Below are 7,530 nucleotides of genomic sequence, written 5' to 3'. Positions count from 1 at the left end.
ACCTGTAACACCTAGTATATTGTACATGCCACTACATATATGTCACTATACTGTATCTATCTATATATATATATATATATATATATATATATATATATATATATATATATATATATATATAAATATAAAACAATTTGGCACATCTTATGGAGATTTTACCCCTGGTCTGAGAATCTCCTTCTGTGTAATATACAGGTGAACAGGCTACTCGTTGTTTCTCCATCTCAGGAGCCATCTTTCCTGAGCCTTCTGCGACCCCCTCCTCAGGGCGCGTTGTCTTTGGAAACATGGCCATCCAGTAGATCCTAGTTCATTCTAATTTGAGACAGGCACACAAATTGGTATTCACAACACAAGTCAGGGAACAGTCTACTCTCCCAAGAGTCAGGGAGGTCTCTCAATATTCTGGGAGAATAGGCAAGTATGGTAGATAGGCATCCACAGATTTTATCAAAATGTTCACTAAAAACCTCATGTTTTAGAAGTTATAGTACAGAATTTATATTACAGAGCAATACTCTACACATTGTGTTTATTATGGTTCTAGAGTGTGATTTAGTTTATATGTTATATAGTTATTTACAGACATGTAGTACTTTTTATACACTTGATAAAGTAGAGTGTGTGGTTCAAATCCTAATTCCCACTGTTTTTATGTTTTGTGAGTCATCATCATAATTATTATCATACAGTCAGGGCCGGCGTCACCATTAGGCAGCTTTAGGCAGTTGCCTAGGGCGCCGTGCTCTGGGGGCCAGCACTATGGAGTTGCAGGTCCGCCCATCTGCTATGTTCCAGCCATTGTGGAGATGTTAAGGAAATGCAGTGTGTACAGCACCGCCTCTTCTATCGCTCCAGTGTTGGGCTCCCAGCAGCGTTGTGACGTCACAATGCTGCCAGTGTAGAGGAGCCGAGAGGCTCAGAAAAAACTAATTACCTGGGCCCAGGCATGCCAGGGGGCCTGGCCCGGGCCCTCACTGCCCGCTTTTTTTTTTGTTTTTTTTTGTATTTTGCACTGTGAATACTTTCCGGATGCACTGTATGTGTGAGAAAAGCTGGTGGGTAGCAGGGGACATGTCAGTTTGTAACAGGTGAGTGTTTTTTTGTTTTGTTTTGAAATTTAACATTTGGAGCCACCCCTCTAGGTATCCTGCATTTGCTCCTGGGCAGCAGTGAAGCCTGGACAACATTCTGCGTCAGACATTAGTACATATGGACATCACTGCATCTGGATTGCAGCCTTACCAACCAGCCAGGAGGAGGTAAGAGCTACTATTTTTATATTACAAATGTCAAGTGTGTGAGGGGTTAGGTAGTGGGAATTGGGGTGAACAGGGGCGGTTGGCTGAAGCTTTGCCTAGGGCGCTGAGAAACCTTGCACCAGCCCTGCACACAGTACAGTATTACAGGAGAGTGATGTCATAGCTCTAACAACAGTGGGTTCCTTAAAGCACAAATCATTTCTAAAGTGAAAATATGACATACAGATTGCCAGATAGACATAATAAATTAATTATTTCCCGTCCTCTATTTAATATGACCTGCTATTGTATAATGTAGGAAAGTAAATTGACAATGGGGCTTTATTTATTTTTCTATCTATCTATCTATCTATCTATCTATCTATCTATCTATCTATCTGTCTATCTATCTGGATTTGCTGATTTTAAATTCATGAGTTTATATGTACAGAATAATGTTTTGGCTTAAATCATATGTCTAGGCAGAATAATCAGTATCCTGTGGACAAAAGAAGATAAGTACTGATGTATGTCTCTCTAAGGCTTTGTAAATTTCCTGTGTATTTGGTCACCTGTGTATGTTGCAGTACATAGAAAGTCTTCAAATAGCTCAACCTATTTTAATACCCTGATCCACGAGACAATATCTCACAGAATTCTGCATCATTGCAGCTATCCTGCTTTCCATAAGGAACGCTTAGATCCCAAGTAAATATTTGTTGCTTCTGCATAATACACCATCACACACCCACTAAAAACAGACATAAGCCCCACTACAAATGACTCTACAATCTATTAATGTAACAGTATGTAGAGTCTGTTTTAATTGCGAGAAGTTTGTCAATTTATTTATAGTAACGTTTATTTTATATAATTTCTAATAGTTATGAGTTATGTTCATTATGTCTCCTGGACTTCATCAACAATATGGTATCTGTTCTGTAATATACCGATATATTATTTGCTTTTTAACGTAAAAGGAAATCATGTTGTCTGTAAATAATGAAACACAACTGATCTATTTACTTTTGAGATGTTACTTAACTACTTGGGTGGTAGCAAAAAGTCAATAATTCATCCGAATCATGCACTGATCCTGTAAAAATGAAATGCTTTTACATTAAGTATCTAAAGGCTGAGTAGTATTGACTTAGATTTTCCTGGACTGTACCACTAAAAATTAAAGCACTATCTGGTGAAATGCTTATTCTGTTGGCCAAAGTTGGGACGGAATGTTGGACATGGCTTACTGCTGAGTGTTTGCAGAACATCATACAGATCTATGCTTCCAGGAAAGACGTGTACAGAGATTATAAGATTTATTGAAGAAGAAAAACTGTAGATGTACATAACATTGTATGACAGCACTGCTTAGGGCAATTGGAACTTGGAAAAGAAATGCATATGGCTTTGAAGACAGTCCATCTTATTGAGTTATTCACATTGTAAGCAACTTTCCCCAAAATACTGCATGCTAAGGAAAACTGGTTTTTAGTTGGATTCTGTACAACATTTGCAACACTATTAAAACTGTACTTTGATGAATTCACAAAGCATATTTTCATGTTTCAAAAGAGAACACAGTGGAATGAACAACGGATTGACAAACTGCATTAAAAAGTAATCAGAAATTTTGGGGGCCAGTACAAAATAAACAGGCAGGGATCGCTCCTGCTCAACCCCAGTTATGGCACACGAGCAAACGCATGCTACACTTCTCTCTTGTTGGTTCGCTCCTACCTGTTATTGCAGCTTTCACAACCTGCTACTGGTTCCTTGTCTGGTTCCTGGGATCCATTTTAAAAATGTATGGGCACAGTTAATATGGAAAGCTGAGCAATAACTGAACACCGTGTATAACAAATATCACTCAGTATATAATACAACCAGCCTTCAAAAGGACCACACATTACCATTATTTTTGAGAATGAAAATACATCCAAATTACACCTGAGCACTCGCACATCACTTTTTTCAAAATGCTCCTACATGCCCCTCGCTCCAAAATTTCATCACCTGCCACTCAGAAACACACTTGCTGCAAAATGCACCCACATGCACTCAGACTCCCACAAGCTCTCAGATTTCCCATGTACTTCAAAACTCCCCTACATGGCACTTAGAAATTAATTTAAATGAAATACAAACATCTGTTGTTTCCCCTTTTAAAAAACAAATAGGAAACTTCTTTCCTTCTGTTGTCCAAATGTAAATGTGAATATATACAACCACATAAAATACATTTTTACAGTTGCTGATTGCATACACCTGTTAAAGCTTGTATACACAGCCGTCATCATTAGGAAGCGGCACTTAAACTGGACCTGTAGCTCAAACAAGAGATGACGCTGAAAAACAAGTACTTTTGAGGTGCCCAGAGCTTGGATCTGACAGTACTGCGTGCACTCGCGATTGTCACGCTCTTACTGTACATTGACTATGTCCAAAAGCCCCTTCCCCGCCCTGTTCCCTCCATTAAATCATAGGCTGTACTAAGTGTCTTTGCACTCAAAGATTAATTAACCGTGGCTGTGTTCTGTGGTGTATGAGCCGGTTCTGGGCATGCGCAGAGTGATTTTGTGGATTGCCGTTTATGAACCTTAATGAATAAGGCCCATAGAGCCTCAATTAAAGTTAGCAGTAAACCAGTAAATTAAGTTACAGCCAGAGGGTACACCAATTTTGCACCTTGGCAAAACCATGTTGCGCTGCATGCATGGGGGAGGGGGCATGGGTCATATTTCTAAATGTGCAGACACATTTCCAGTTCGTAGGGGCGTGTTCTAGCTCAACTTGCAGTGCTAAAATTAAGGTGTTTAGTATATGTGTGTTATATGCAAAAGTAGGCAGTTTTTTTCCATGCAAACGGAAAAAAAAAATTACATTTTCACCACATGCATTGCAACATGGCTTATCCAGCTACAATTTTTTTAGCACTAATTAGCTGGATCTGCTTAGCTGAGTCCACAGTGTGAAACAGTTATTTTCCAGAAAACCTTTCTATTTGTGCTCTACATAATAGACATGTATCATGTATACATATAATAGACATAATCATGAAACACTGGCTGTATCCAAATAACTGTTTTCAGACAGACACTTTATTAATTTTTGTGGTATACCAGTTTATTGATACTATGCCACACCTTATTTTATACATTTCATATTATCCTTGTCATCACGGGCCTAACCACCCTTTAATTGTACGCCCTGATATAGATTGGGTTTTGACTGCAAGAGAAAGATAAAGATTTTGTTTTTGTTTCTTTTATGACTTGCATGAGTGCAGAATTAAGGATCTAAGTTTATTTCAAAAATTCAATGCAATAGATGATTACATATTACACCACTGCAGCCATTGTACTTGTTTACACATTAGCCTGCACATTAGTTTTTGAGCCAGCAGTGTTATTTTGCATACTAATAGTATAAAAACCTATGAAGGAATCCTGCAGTACTCTTGATGTAATTAGAAACCTGCCACTCCTCATCTCCTATGACCTCAGAACTAGCATGATGCTGTCTCTGACATCTACCCTTCTTAAAGACAACCTACACTCATGCACTGTCCAATGTCCTTATCATCAAGGCAGACAAACACATGAAGTTGTTAAAAAGAGTTGGGGATCATTTCTTTTTTTTAGAAATGGTTCAGTCTAAAATATTGGATGTTATTACGGTAGTTTTCTCGCTGGATTTCAGCTCGCAGCTCCCTGAGCCACGAGCTGAAATCCAGCTTACTATTACCGTAATAACGGTAATAGTTTTAACGCCGTGGGATATTCAAACAATTGAATATGCCCCATTGTGTATTCTATTGCATATGTTTCTCTGTACGCATGACAATATTTTCTATACTACATTCTCAATAATTACCTACTCCCTAATATACAGTCATAGCCAAAAGTTTTGAGAATGACACAAGTATTATTTTTCACAAAGTCTGCTGCCTCAGTTTTTAAGATGCCAATTTGCATATACTCCAGAATGTCATGAAGAGTGATCAGATGAATTGCAATTAATTTCAAATTCCTTCTTTGCCATGACAATGAACTTTATCCAAAAAACAGGTCAGTGATTCTCTCGTTAACACAGGTGAGAGTGTTGACGAGGAGAAGGCTAGAGATAACTCTGTCATGCTGATTGAGTTAGAATAACAGACTGGAAGCTTTAGCAACATCTGACAAAAAGGTCTAAAAACACTGAAGCAGCAAATTTTGTGAAAACCAATACTTTTGTCCTTCTCAAAACTTTTGGCCATGACTGTACACTATATGGACAGAAAGTATTCAGACACTTGACCATTACACCAACAGGAACTGTAACGACATTGTATTCAAATACATATACTTTAATATGGAGTTTGTCCCTCTTTTTGTAGTAATAACAGCTTCCATTTTTATTGGAAGGCTTTAGCAATACGTTGGAGTGTTTCTGTGGAATTTGTGAACATTTTTTGTTTAGAGCATTTATGAGGTCAGGCACTGATGTTGGACGAGAAGGCCTGGCTTGCAATCTACTTTCCAGTTTATCCCAAAGGTGTTCGATGAGGTTGAGGTCAGGGCTCTATGCAGGCCAGTCAGGTTCTTCCACACCAAACTCATCAAACCATGTCTCTGTAGTCCTTGCTTTGTGCACTGGGGCACAGTCATGTTGGAATAGAAAAGGGCCTTCCCCAAACTGTTGCCACAAAGTTGGAAGCATAGCATTGTCCAAAATGACTTGGTATGCTGAAGCATTAAGATTGCCCTTCACTGGAGATAAGGGGTCTAGCCCAAAACCCTGTAAAACAGTTACATCCATTATCCCTCCTCCACCAAACTTCACAGTTGGCATAATGCAGTCAGGCAGGTAACGTTCTCCTGGCATCCGCCAAAACACAGACTCACCCATCTAAATCCAAATAGAGAAGCGTGATTCGTCACTCCAGAGAACACGTTTCCACTGCTCCACAGTCCAGTGTCAGTGTGCTTTACACCACTCCATCCGGTCAAACAATTTACATTAGTTTTGTTTCAGCTGACAAGCTATTAAAATATCGGTTTCAACTGTTTCAATGTAAGTTATTAAAAGATACTTTTTGATGCTATTTGATTATTGATGGCTATAAGGCTTGCCAAAAAGCTCATGTTAAGATTGTGTAATTAAAAATGTACAAATATAGTTTTGTGTTGAACACCTGTATTGATGTGTAAGTTACCAGATTCTGAAAAATAAATCTGGGGCACTCCTTTTTAAGCCATAGCCTATACAGGGCACATCAAAGTTTGTGGTGATTGACAAAAGAATAAATAAAAATTAAAATGCGTGTGTTTAATTAGCAGGGTGCTAATTAAACATAATTTGACGAAAGTGTACACTTACAGCAAAAAAAAAACAAATTCGCAATGATGACTTTCCTTGGTTTAGCAAAATTAAATGTACTTATTTAAGCATTAAAGTTAACATTTAGTATGCCCATAATATGGAGAAAAGGATATCATTTTGTAGCTATATTGTCAGATACCCATTTCCAGCAATACATTACACAGTGATACCCCCATTGTCAGTCTTATATTGCCCAGAGATTACTCCATTACCAGTCATATATTGCATAGAGATGGATCCCTGTCCCCTGCTACATATCTAGTGGAGTCCCAAGAAACTAGAGATGAGCGCACTCGGATTTCTGAAATCCGAGCCCACCCGAACGTTGCGGATCCGAGCCGGATCCGAGACAGATCCGGGTATTCCCGCCAATTGCAAAACTGAAACCGAGGCTCTGAGTCATAATCCCGCTGTCGGATCTCGCGATACTCGTATTCTATAAATTCCCCGCTAGTCGCCGCCATCTTCACTCGGGCATTGATTAGGGTAGAGGGAGGGTGTGTTAGGTGGTCCTCTGTCCTGCTATATCTCGTGCTCTGCTGTTCAGTTCTGTGCTGTGCTGTGCTCTTCAGTTCTGTGCTGTGCTGTGTTCTGTTCAGTCCAGTGGTGCTGTGTCCTGTGCTGTGTCCTTCTGAGTTCAGTGGTGCTGCTGGGTCCTGTACTGTGCCCTGTTCAGTCCAGTGGTGCTGTGTCCTGTGCTCTGTCCTTCTGAGTTCAGTGGTGCTGCTGGGTCCTGTGCTGTGTCCTCTTCAGTCCAGTGTTGCTGTGTCCTGTGCTCTGTCCTTCTAAGGGTATTGTTATTTCCCCATTATTCCCAAGTTGTTAAAAATTTAAAAAAAAAAATATAAAAAAAATAAATTAAAAAAAAATATCCAAAAACAATCCTGCAGTATAAGTCCATTGGTACTGCAATATTACTAAG

At 39.1% G+C, this 7,530-nt stretch overlaps 1 protein-coding gene across 1 annotated transcript in view; it reads left to right on the top strand.

Moving 5' to 3' along the window:
* Nucleotides 1-1,058: 1,058 nt before the first annotated feature.
* MYB (MYB proto-oncogene, transcription factor) overlaps nt 1,059-7,530 on the top strand; it is an 88,391-nt gene continuing 81,919 nt past the window's right edge. Inside the window, exon 1 of the mRNA XM_075203186.1 lies at nt 1,059-1,091. The gene's annotated coding sequence lies outside the window, so the exon portion shown is untranslated. The remainder of the gene's footprint in view (nt 1,092-7,530) is intronic.

Source organism: Mixophyes fleayi, chromosome 3 (assembly GCF_038048845.1).
Source record: "Mixophyes fleayi isolate aMixFle1 chromosome 3, aMixFle1.hap1, whole genome shotgun sequence".
Classification (NCBI taxonomy): Eukaryota; Metazoa; Chordata; class Amphibia; order Anura; family Limnodynastidae; genus Mixophyes; species Mixophyes fleayi.
This window is presented reverse-complemented; position numbering and strand designations above follow the sequence as displayed.